We start from the raw sequence: 12,364 nt of genomic DNA, 5'->3' as shown, positions 1-12,364 counted from the left end.
TACGGCTAATAGCAGTCAGCATTATATTGCCTATTTTTTAAAAGTTATTAATAGAATGAGTTTCTCCTTTATAAGACAATTTGTTTAAACAAATAAAACTGAAAAGGCAATATTACACCAAATCCAAGTCTTTTCATAACACAATCGTAATTTTAAATGGGTTACAGTGTGATCACCTTGAAGTCAGGGACGTCACCTATCTTGTTTCACTCTTGCTAGGTCCCTAGTTTCTACAGCAGGACTTAGTATGCAGTAGGCTTTCCATTTGTGCTTGTGGAATGGATCCATCTGTAAATATATTGAGTGTCCCTAGAGAAATTCCTAAGCCTGGACATGGGGACATAGGTAGTGTGAATTAGGGAAGAGAAACTCTTTTGTGACTCAATTTATCTTTCTCAACCTTATAATCTTGCAAAGTTTACCTCACATTTAAAGGAGCTGGAAACTTGGCAAATATGACTTTAAAATTATTATTATTATTAATATTACTTTGCTGGTTTTTGCGAAAAGCCTAGGGGGATGATGATTAATATTTGAAAAGTTGCAGAAACATCTTGTTCTGTTTTTTGAAACACTCTAAGCAACAGTTCTCTATCAGTTCAAATCTCTAGAAACTTAGCTACTAAATTATACTAACTTCTTATAGAATGCTTCTATAAGGGGACTTTCATAGGACATTTTCTGTATGTTTATTTGAATGTTTGCAGACAAAAATATGTTCATTTAATGCTTGTGTAACTTCAGAATCATACATAGGAAATAAAATTTAACATTATGCTCTTGACTTAGTGACTAGCAAGTATATTTTTAACAAATGTGTTTCAGCTGGTTTTGCAAAACTGCTATCAAACATACTCTTCAGTATATTGCTAAACCCTTACATAATGATCAGTAATCAACTGTTTGAGTTTACAGCAGAGAGTTTTTTTCTTCCCTCTCTTGAAAATTTGGTATAGAGAATTTCCTTTTATTCTTTTTTATATTTCTGTATTTACTTCTAGGAAGATGAGTATTAGTATTTGCACTCAACCTATTATTGAGGTTTTGATAAATTGTTCCCACTCTTCTCTTGATCTTTTACTTTGACTTTTAAACAGATTTTAAAAATCATTCTTATATCTTCCATTGTAAGCTACTTTAAATACTTTATACAAGGCAATGAAGTGCATTAGAACAAGCCAATTTTGGATATCCTTGGGAAATTTAGAGGAAACTAAGTAAAAATATTGCACTTAGTTTTTCTGAGCCTCAGCACCTTCGTCTGCGGGGCCCTAAATGGGAAACCTTAAAAAAGATGGGTTAGCTTTGCGGTCGGAAACTAAGATGGCGCCTGGCAGAAGGGATAGGAGCGTGGTCTATGTTAAAGTTTTTTGATTGGCTCTTTCTTGATTTCCGTGCACGTGGACAGCGCGTGATCACCATAGACTCCTGTTATAATGAAGGCACATGACGATTTGACCTTTAATGTGATTGGTGAAACTATGGAAAGTCCCTCGCAGAACCCTCCTGCTTGCCTATATAAACCTAGAGTTTGTGGCAATAAAGTGGAACTGCTTAGACGAAACCCCTGTCGTCTCTGTTTCTCGCTCACCGAGGGGCTGGGTTGGCGGACAGCAGACTCACCTCCTCGGGACCCTTTGGCTTTGCTGAGGGAAGTTCCACTGCCTCTCTCTTTCTGCGGGGCGCCCCCCCCACCCCGCATTCATCCACACAGTGAGACTAAAGTATGCACTTCACAAAGTTATTGGAAAGGTTGAGAGATATAAAAATAAAGTGTCTTAGAACATTTGTGAGTAAATGGAAGGTGCTCAGTAAGTGTTGCCTATTCAGTGATCCTATAATAACAAAATCATTCCACATCAATCTTTCTAGAACCAGGAGAACTCAAAGTCATTGGCATCAGGATAGTGACCATAATGGCAACCAAAAAATAACTATTTTAATACAAAAATTAAAATATCCTAAAATATATTTTAAATTACTTTTGCTTAAAATGATTTTTTAAATTGCCCTCTTTGAAACTTAAAATATTAAGGAAAGGCAAATGGTTTCTAAAAATTTGCCTATAATTTTTTGTCCAGAGCTTAACATTTCATTACGAGATATAAACTTGAAAATGTCACTGTATTTGACTACATTGATCCTATGTTAAATATGCTCAAACCTACTTAATACTTAAGTATTTCTTTCAAAAGCATCCTGCTATTTAAACCAAGGAATATGATGATTTGTCCCTATATGTGCTTGTTGTTTGACTCCAAGTTCCATTCAAGGTGCAGCAATATATAATAGAATAAACATCTACAATAAATGGTAAGATTTGTTCTGACTTTAGCGAACACTTGGAATACAGTTTTTAAAGTGACATTTGAAAAGATGGTTAGATAAGTTAAAAAAATTAAAAAACTAAACCTAAAGCTTGGAAGTTGAATTTACATTACCAGAAAGATCCGAATTTGTTTCTGGATATTCATTTCCTCCCAACGTGTTCAGACCTGAACAAAAACGGAGCTGGAAGCCATGAGGTCGGTGTCGGGTGGTCCCTCCCCAGAGCACCCGCCCTCTGCTGAGTCTGCTGAGAGTAAGACCAGCTCCCCACCATGATGGAGCGCACCAGCTTAGGCTTTGTGGACCACATGCACCCTCGCTGGGCAGCACGGAGCACCACAGCGACGTGTACAGCGGCAGCATGACATCAACAGGCTGGACACCGCACAGATGGCGATGGTCAGGTACACGTTGACATCCCACTAACACCATTTCTGCTCCGGCGATGCCCATCGAAGCCCACAAAGAGGCCTTGAGCACCCAGCTGCTGTCCTCTGGCACAGTAGCCATGGCCGGCAGTGCGGGCTCACCCTCATCCTTCACCAGCACCAACAGGCGCAGTGCGTCCACCTCGTCCAGGGCATGCATCGTGTGGATTTCGCCAGTGTACAGCCCCACGAGGAACGCGCTGTGCTCGCCACCCACCACCGGCTACAGCTCGTATGAGAAACACACATGGTAGCCCCGAGTCCTTAAGACAGCTTGTGGTATAGCCCAGTCCGCATCCACTGTGCGCCTTCGCCACCACGTGGCCCGCACTCACCTACCCTGCCACCAGCTGGCTCACCGCACGGCCCAGTCACCCAGCTCAGGAGGCAGCAGCCAGGCATGTTGCAGTTCACATTGGCCACCTCCACGAACATGTTGGTCGTGGTCGACAGGGAAGGTGAGCACCTTACAGTCACCATCAGCACATATTTCAACACGCTTTCACAGTCCAGGGCTCTGTCCAGCACCAATTAATTCTTTTAGGTGGACATCAGTTTGAAGGGGACATGAGGCCTCAGGGTGCAGATCACCTACCCACTGACACCACAGTCACAGTTGGACAAAGAGATGAAGGCAATGACAGTGCAGAGTGAAGGGTCCTCTAACTGGTAAAGAGTATTATCATTTACATCCAGCACTCACTAAAACCTTGCAGTCATTTGATACTGGAGGACCTCCTTTATCAACTGCTTTTACCTGAATTTCATAGGGTTTCATTTCTTCGTATTCAGTCTACCAAATACCCTAATTTCCCCTGAGCTGGAATTATTTTTGAAGCTGTTTCTTTTTATGTCAAGAGGGATATCATTGCCAAAGGAAAAGGCAGTTTCACCATTTACACCTTCATCAGCGTCACAGGTGTTTAATGTGATCACTAATGTTCCATTTGCTATAGTCTCTAATAAGTACACTGTGTACACGGCCTGGGCATACAATGGAGCGTCAAGCACTGTGATCAGCAGCTGAACTGTACCTTCTAGTTCTGGTTTGCTCCCGTCCCAGTGGCTGTCAATCATAAATGAAGTTCTGTTGTTTCTTCTTATCCAAAGACTTCAATTCAAGTTAAAGTGACTTAGTTCACCACGTGCCTGTACACCCAAAGAGAAATAAACCCTGGAGCTGAGGGTTAGACTAGCATTGGTACCAATGTCTGTGATAGCAGCGCCCTCTATCGGGAAATGCGAATCTAGCAATCTAGATTCAGAAATAAATTAACCTGTTTCTGTTGCTCCAAAGACCAGAGGATTTTTATTAAACCGTGCACCTCCACATCCACAGGGAAAACCTGAGGCGGTCTGTCCACGATTACCTCTAGGTGGATACTACATTTGGCCCTCTGTCCACACAGCTTCTCCCAATGGATCTGAGAATTCACAAACAAAATGCCATTCTGCAGATTCATCTTTAGAAGTTCCCTGTGGAACCAGTTCCCCATGCAACCCAGAACAGGCATGGCACCAGCTCCACCAGCTCCAGCTCCAGGTCCTGGGTGATGCGACCCACGAAGGTGCTGTGTTTGGCTTCCTCAGGGACCAAGAATGTATCTGGCCACTGCCAGTCCCTCAGGCTGTAAGGAGCAGAAGTGAGAGCAGCAGGCTCTGGAGTCTGGCCACCTCTCCTTGAAAATAGCATTGAAAAAGCATTACACCTTTCCTGTCACTCTCACTTTACTTTAAAATCTTGCTTTTTTAAAGCTTCATATTTGAAATAAATTATCTTTTTACAGTTTTTGTCTTCTCTCTGGTGGTGACAAAATGGTTTCCTTCTTTAGTTTTTGGTAATTAGTCTATGGAAACATGAGCTTCCTTGGTGGCTCAGTGGTAAAGAATCTGCCTGCAATACAGGAGATTTGGGTTCAATTCCTGAGTCGGGAAGACCCCCTGGAAGAGGGCATGGCAACCCACTCCAGTTTTCTTGCCTGGAGAATCCCCATGGACAGAGGAGCCTGGTTGGCTATAATCCATAGGGTCACAAAGAGTCAGACATGACTGAAGCAACTTAGCAGCAGCAGCAGCAGCATATGGAAACATAGGCTTCCCAGGTGGCACTAGTGGTAAAGAACCTGCCTGCCGATGCATAAGATGTAGGAGACACAGTTTCCATCCCTGGGTCAGGAAGATTCCCTTGAGGAGGGCATGGCAACACACTTGAGTATTCTTGCCTGGAGAATCCCATGGACAGAGGAGCCTGGTGGGCTGCAGTACATAGCATTGTAAAGAGTTGGACATGACTGAAGTGACTTAGCAGGCATGCATATGGAAATATACAGAATCTCAAGGGACCATAAATAGCCAAAACAATCCTGAAAAAGAGCAAAGCCAAAAGACTCACATTTCCTGATTTCAAAACTTAATACAAAGCTACAGTAAACAAAACAGTGTGGCACTGTCATAAAGACAGACGCGTAGACCAATGGGATAGAAAAAAAGAATCCAGAAAGAAATTCTTACATATATGGTCAAACGATTTTCGACAAAAGTGTTAAGACCATTCAAGTGGAGGAAAAATAAGTCTTTTCAACAAATGGTGCTGGGAAAACAGGATATGCTAAATTGCTTCAGTTATGTCCAATTCTTTGTGGCTCCTCTGTCCATGGGATTCTCCAGGCAAGAAGACTGGAGTGGGTTGCCATGCCCTCCTGCAGGGGATCTTCCTGACCCATGGATCAAACCCATATCTCTTACGTCTCCTGCATTGGCAGGTGGGTTCTTTAGCACTAGCACCACCTGGGAAAACAGGATATCATTATGAGTTATACCCTTACCACCACATACAAAAATTAACTCAAATAGACCCATGACCTAAATTTAAGACTTAAAACTGTAAAATACTTAGCTGAATACATGGCAAAAGCTTCATGACTTTCAATTTGGTGATGATTCCCTGTATGTGGTACAGGCAACAAAATAAGAAATAGACAAATTAGACTCTGAAAAAGTTGAAAAATAATTTTTCCATCAAAAGACACTATCAAGGACTTCCAGTTTCTAGTTCTGAATGTAAGAGGTTTTGAAATCACCACTCCATTCTAACAACAAAAATTGAGCAGACTGAAAAAAGTCAACAACCTCTTTTGGATATGTAAGAGAAGGGAGGACATAGGGCAAACCACTGCCCCCAAAATAAAAGAAATAGGGAAATACAGAAAGTCAGAGATTACTGACACAGAGACGCAAGAGCAGAAGCCACTATGGGAATCAGAGCTGGAGCAGGAGTATTTAAATTATAATGCATAAAGTGCTTGAGGCTCAATGTGGATGAGTCTCAGAGTTGAAAAATCTATGGGGAAGCATTTTGAGGTGGAGGAAATCGGAGAAGGCAATGGCACCCCACTCCAGTACTCTTGCCTGGAAAATCCCGTGGACGGAGGAGCCCGGTAGGCTGCAGTCTATGGGCTCGCTAAGAGTCGCTGAGCGACTTCGCTCTCACTTTTCACTTTCATGCAATGGAGAAGGAAATGGCAACCCACTCCAGAGTTCTTGCCTGGAGAATCCCAGGGATTGGGGAGCCTGGTGGGCTGCCGTCTATGGGGTCACACAGAGTTGGACACGACTGGAGCGACTTAGCTTAGGGCAAAAATATTTTGAAATTTATCTCCCAGAGCTTGACCATATTCCTACAGTAAATATCAGAAAAAAAAAATCCCTTCATGTTTCTGGCAGTGGGAGGGGAAAAGGAACCATTGTGAAATACCCAGAGTACTCTTTACTTCTTAAGAAGCCTTCCCTCAGGGGAAACTAATTAATGGAAGTTTAATTATTTATTGTTTATTATCAGAGCCTAACTGACCTAAAGGAAAGGAAATACCCAGTTCCAGCAGACTCTAACCTTCCATAAGACAGAAGAAAAATACCCAATTCCAGGGCATTCTAGCTATCCTGTCTGACCTGTGGTGGAGGGAATGAGAAACACTTGTGAAGTTCACAGTGCAGAAGCATAAGGTCACTAAAAGACTGAGACCTAATCATAGAACTATAGAATGTTTCCCTTCTCCCCACACCTCACTACCTCATTATGACTAGACTAGTTATAGCAGTTCTTTCTACCAGGTATATTATATCCAGCTATCAATAAAAAATTATGAGGTATACCAAAAGGGGGAAAAACCTCCACGATTTGAAGAGCAGAGCAAACATCAGAACCAGACATGACAGGAATGTTGAAATTATCAGATTGGGAATTTAAATCAACTATGGTTAATATACTAATGACATCAATGGATAAAATAGACAATATATAAGAACAGAAGAGATGGGCAATGTAAACAGAGATGGAAGTCCTAAGGAAGAACCAAAAAGAAATGTTAGAGATTTTTTAAAAATGTAAAGGAAATGAAAGATAACTTTGATGACTAATGATGAATTTGATCTTCATTAGTCGATTGGACATGGATGAGGAAAGAATCTCTGAGCTAGAAGATACATCAATAGACTCCTCAGAAAATGGTAAGCAAAGAGTAAAAAGGTTTTAAAACAACAGAACATAAAATCAAAGGACAGTAGGCCAAATTTTTAAAAGTATAACATGCACATAATGAGAGTACTAGGAGAAGAAAGAGAGAAAAGGAAAAAATATTTGAGATAATAATAACTGAGAATTTCCTCCAAATTAATTTCAGACATCAAATCACAGAACCAGGAAGCTCAGATAACACTAAGCAGAATAAATGCCAAAATATCTACATCTAGGCATATCAGTTTCACATTGTTAAAAATCAAAGATTAAATTAAAATTATATTATTGTACTACAGCTTTACTCTATGTTATCATCAGGGGAAACTGGGTGAAAGGTACACAAGATCTCTCTGTGTTATGACTTACAACTAAATTTGAATATACAATTATCCCAAAATAAAAAGTTTAATTTAAAAAATCCTGAAAGAGGCCAGAGGGAAAATACACTTTACCTATACATGAACTAATATAAAAATTATATCTGACTTTTCCTCAAAAATCATAGAACTTTCTCAACTTGATAAAGTGCATCCATGACAATCCTATAGAAAATTCAGTCCCTCGGTCATATCCGACTCTTTGCGACCCAGTGGACTGCAGCACACCAGGCTTCCCTGTCCATCACCATCTCCCGGAGCTTGCTCAAACTCATGTCCATCAAGTCGGTGATGCCATCCAACTATCTCATTCTCTGTTGTCCTCTTCTCCTCCTATCTTCAATCTTTTCCAATATCAGGGTCTTTTCCAATGAGTCAGCTCTTTGCATCAGGGGACCAAAGTACTGGAGGTTCAGCTACAGCATCAGTACTTCCAATGAATCTTCAAGACTGATTTCCTTTAGGATTGATTGGTTGGATCTCCTTGCAGTCCAAGGGACCCTCAAGAGTCTTCTCCAACAACACAGTTCAAAAGCATCAATTCTTCAGCACTCAGCTTTCTTTATGGTCCAACTCTCACAACCATACATGACTACTGCAAAAACCATAGCTTTGACTAGATGGACCTTTGTCAGCAAAGCAATGTCTCTGCTTTTTAATGTGCTCTCTAGATGTGTTACAGCTTTTCTTCCAAGGAACAAGAGTATTTTAATTTCATGGCTGCCGTCACCATCCAAAATGATTTCGGAGCCCAAGAAAAGAAAAAAAAGAAAGCCTGTCACAGTTTCCCCTTCTATTTGCCATGAAGTGATCGGACTGGATGCCATGATCTTCGTTTTTTAAATGTTGAGTTTTAAGTCAGCTTTTCACTCTCCTCTTTCACTTTCATGAACAGTTCTTCTTCACTTTCTGCCATAAGGGTGATGTCATCTGCATATCTGAGGTTACTGATATTTTTCCCAGTGATCTTGATTCCAGAAAACATTATACTTAATTGTGAAGAACTGAATGTGTCAACCTCTGATTGGAAACAAGGCCAAATGCTACTCTTTAGCATAGTGCAGGAAGTTCTACTCCGTGCAATAAAGCAAGAAAAGGAAATAAGAGGAATATGGATGAGAAAAACAAAGCTGCCCCTAATTACAGATATCACAGCTGTATACATTAAAACCTCAAGGAATTTTTAAAAACCTCCTAGAAAAGTGAGTTCAGAAATGTCACAGAAAACATACAAAAATGAATGTATTTTCATATACTAACAATGAAAATATACATACCAAAATTAAATTTAAAATACAATACTACTTACATTAGCTCAAAAAAGATACTTAGGTGTAAATGTATACCATATTCTGGAAACAACAAAACACTGATGAAAGAAATGGAAGAATATCTAAATAAGCGGGAATTTCTATTGTGTTCATGAATTGGACTACTCAATATGTCATGGGGAGATGTTACTTTTCCCTGAATTAACATATGGATTTAGCACAATTTTTACCAAAACCTCAACAAGATTTTCTATAGACAGACAAGATTATATGGAATGATAGAGGAACTATAATACCTCAAGCAATTTTTTAAAACAGTAAAAATTAGAAGGAACCAGTGTATCCTATTTTAAGAGTTATTATACAGCTGCAGAAATCAAGTCGTATTATTGGTACATAAATAGACAGGTAGGTCAATCTATGGAACAAAATAAATAATCCAAAAATAGACCCACTCAAATGTTCTGAATTAACTGAATTTGTCAAAGGTGCAAAAGCAATTAAATGCAAGAAAGACAGCTTTTCTAGCAAATACTGTTACAGCAATTGGACTTTGTTAGGAAAAACAAAAAAACAAATTAAAAGACCCACCGAAGTCTCATATCTTATATTAAAATCATTTCAAAATGGATCATTAACATAAAATAAAACATAAAACTCTAAAACTTTTACCAAAAATAGGAGAAAATCTTTAAGATCTAAGGGTAGGGAAAGAGTCCTTAGACTTGATAGCAAAAGCATAGTCTGTAAAAGGAAAAATTAGATAAATTAGACTTCATCAAGATTTAAGAAAGTTTACTTTGTGAAATACCATATTTAGGGTATGGGAATAAAAGCTAAAATTTTGGAGAAATTGTCTGCAAGCACATAAAACTGACAAAGAACTCATATCTAGAATGTACAATGAAAAAACAAAATTCAACAGTAAAAAACTGAATAGCCCAATTATTTTTAAAATATAAATTTATTTATTTGAATTGGAGGCTAATTACTTTACAATATTATATTGGTTTTGCTATACATCAACATGAATCCGCCGTGGGTGTACACGTGTTCCCCATCCTGAACACCCCTCCCACCTCCCTCCCTGTACCATCCCTCTGGGTCATACCAGTGCACCAGCCCCGAGAATCCTGTATCATGCATCGAACCTGGACTGGTGATTTGTTTCACATTTGACATTATACATGTTTCAATGCCATTCTCCCAAATCATCCCACCCTCACCCTCTCCCACAGAGTCCAAAAGACTGTTCTATACATCTGTGTCTCTTTTGCTGTCTTGCATACAGGGTTATCATTACCATCTTTCCAAATTCCATATATATGCGTCAGTATACTGTATTGGTGTTTTTCTTTCTGGCTTACTTCACTCTGTATAATGGGCTCCAGCTTCATCCACTTCATTAGAACTGATTCAAATGTATTCTTTTTAATGGCTGAGTAATACTCCATTGTGTATATTTACCACCGTTTTCTTATCCATTCATCTGCTGATGGACATCTAGGTTGCTTCCATGTCCTGGCTATTATAAACAGTGCTGCGATGAACATTGGGGTACATGTGTCTCTTTCAATTCTGGTTTCCTCAGTGTGTATACCCAGCAGTGGGATTGCTGGGTCGTATGGCAGTTCTAGTTCCAGTTTTTTAAGGAATCTCCACATCGTTCTCCATAATGGCTGTAATTTGCATTCCCACCAACAGGGTAAGAGGGTTCCCTTTTCTCCACACCCTCTCTAGCATTTATTGCTTGTAGACCTTTGGATAGCAGCCATTCTGACTGGCGTGAAATGGTACCTCACTGGGGTTTTGATTTGCATTTCTCTGATAATGTGTGATGTTGAGCATCTTTTCAAGTGTTTGTTAGCCATCTGTATGTCTTCTTTGGAGAAAAGTCTGTTTAGTTCTTCGGCCCATTTTTTGATTGGGTTGTTTATTTTTCTGGAATTGAGCTGCAGGAGCTGCTTGTATATTTTTGAGATTAATTCTTTGTCAGTTGCTTCATTGGCTATTATTTTCTTCCATTCTGAAGGCTGTCTTTTCACCTTGCTTATGGTTTCCTTTGTTGTGCAGAAGCTTTTAATTTTAATTAGGTCCCATTTGTTTATTTTTGCTTTTATTTCCAATATTCTGGGAGGTGGGTCATAGAGGATCCTGCTGTGATTTATGTCAGAAAGTGTTTTGCCTATGTTCTCTAGGAGTTTTATAGTTTCTGGTCTTACATTTAGATCTTTAATCCATTTTGAGTTTATTTTTGTGTATGGTATTAGAAAGTGTTCTAGTTTCATTCCTTTACAAGTGGTTGACCAGTTTTCCCAGCACCACTTGTTAAAGAGATTGTCTTTTCTCCATTGTATATTCTTGCCTCCTTTGTCAAAGATAAGGTGTCCATAAGTGCGTGGATTTATCTCTGGGCTTCCTATTTCGTTCCATTGATCTGTATTTCTGTCTCTGTGCCAGTACCATACTGTCTGTTTTTTTTTTTTTCATACTGTCTTGATGACTGTGGCTTTGTAGTAGAGCCTGAAGTCAGGCAGGTTGATTCCTCCAGTTCCATTCTTCTTTCTCAAGATTGCTTTGGTGAATAGCCCAATTAGAACCTTGACAGACATGAAGAAACATTTCACCAAAATATATATACAGATGTCAAAGAAACACATGAAAATATTTTCAATATCAGTAGCATTTGGGTACATGCAAATTAAAACTATAATAAGATATCATTATATACCTACCAGAATGACTAAAATAAAAAGTTAAAATATCAAGTGTCAGCAAGGATGCAGAAAACTAGACCATTCATAAGTGGCTTCTAAGAATATAAAACACAACAGTTATTCTGGAAAATAATTACCTATTCTTTTGGAAAAAATAGACTTAAAATTGCACTCCTGGGTACTTATCCCAGAGTAGTAATAACTTACATTCACACAAAAACCTCTAGATAAATGTTAATAGCATTATAAGCATTGTTTACACTATCCAAAACACTGGGGGGAAAACAAGATACTCTTCAATAGGAAAATGGTATAAAAAACAAACCTGAGGACTTCCATTGTGGTTCACCAGTAAATAATCTTCCTGCCAATATAGGAAACACACATTGGATCTCTGATCTGGGAAGATCCCACATGCTGTGGAATGGCTTAACCCATGTGCCACAATTCTTGAGCCTGTGCTCTAGAGACTGGGAGCCACAACTACTGAAGTTCAAACATCCTAGAGCAGGTGCTCCACAACTAGGGAAGCCAACACAATGAGAAACCTACACACTACAGCTAGAGAGGAGCCCCCACTTGTCACAACTAGAGAAAAGCCCACGCAGCAATAAAGACCCAATACAAGCAAAGATTTTTTTTAAGCTGAAAAATACAATAACTGAAGTGAAAAATCCACCAGAATAGTTCAACAGCCAAAACCAGTAGGCAGAATAAAGAATCAGCA

At 39.4% G+C, this 12,364-nt stretch overlaps 1 pseudogene; it reads right to left on the bottom strand.

The window, feature by feature from the left end:
* Positions 1-2,489: 2,489 nt before the first annotated feature.
* LOC138441603 (protocadherin alpha-1-like) lies at positions 2,490-11,976 on the bottom strand (annotated as a pseudogene).
* Positions 11,977-12,364: the final 388 nt, after the last annotated feature.

The sequence above is a fragment of the Ovis canadensis genome, chromosome 5, assembly GCF_042477335.2.
Source record: "Ovis canadensis isolate MfBH-ARS-UI-01 breed Bighorn chromosome 5, ARS-UI_OviCan_v2, whole genome shotgun sequence".
NCBI lineage: Eukaryota > Metazoa > Chordata > Mammalia > Artiodactyla > Bovidae > Ovis > Ovis canadensis.
Note: the sequence above shows the minus strand (reverse complement) of the source record. Positions and strands in the feature narration are given on the sequence as shown.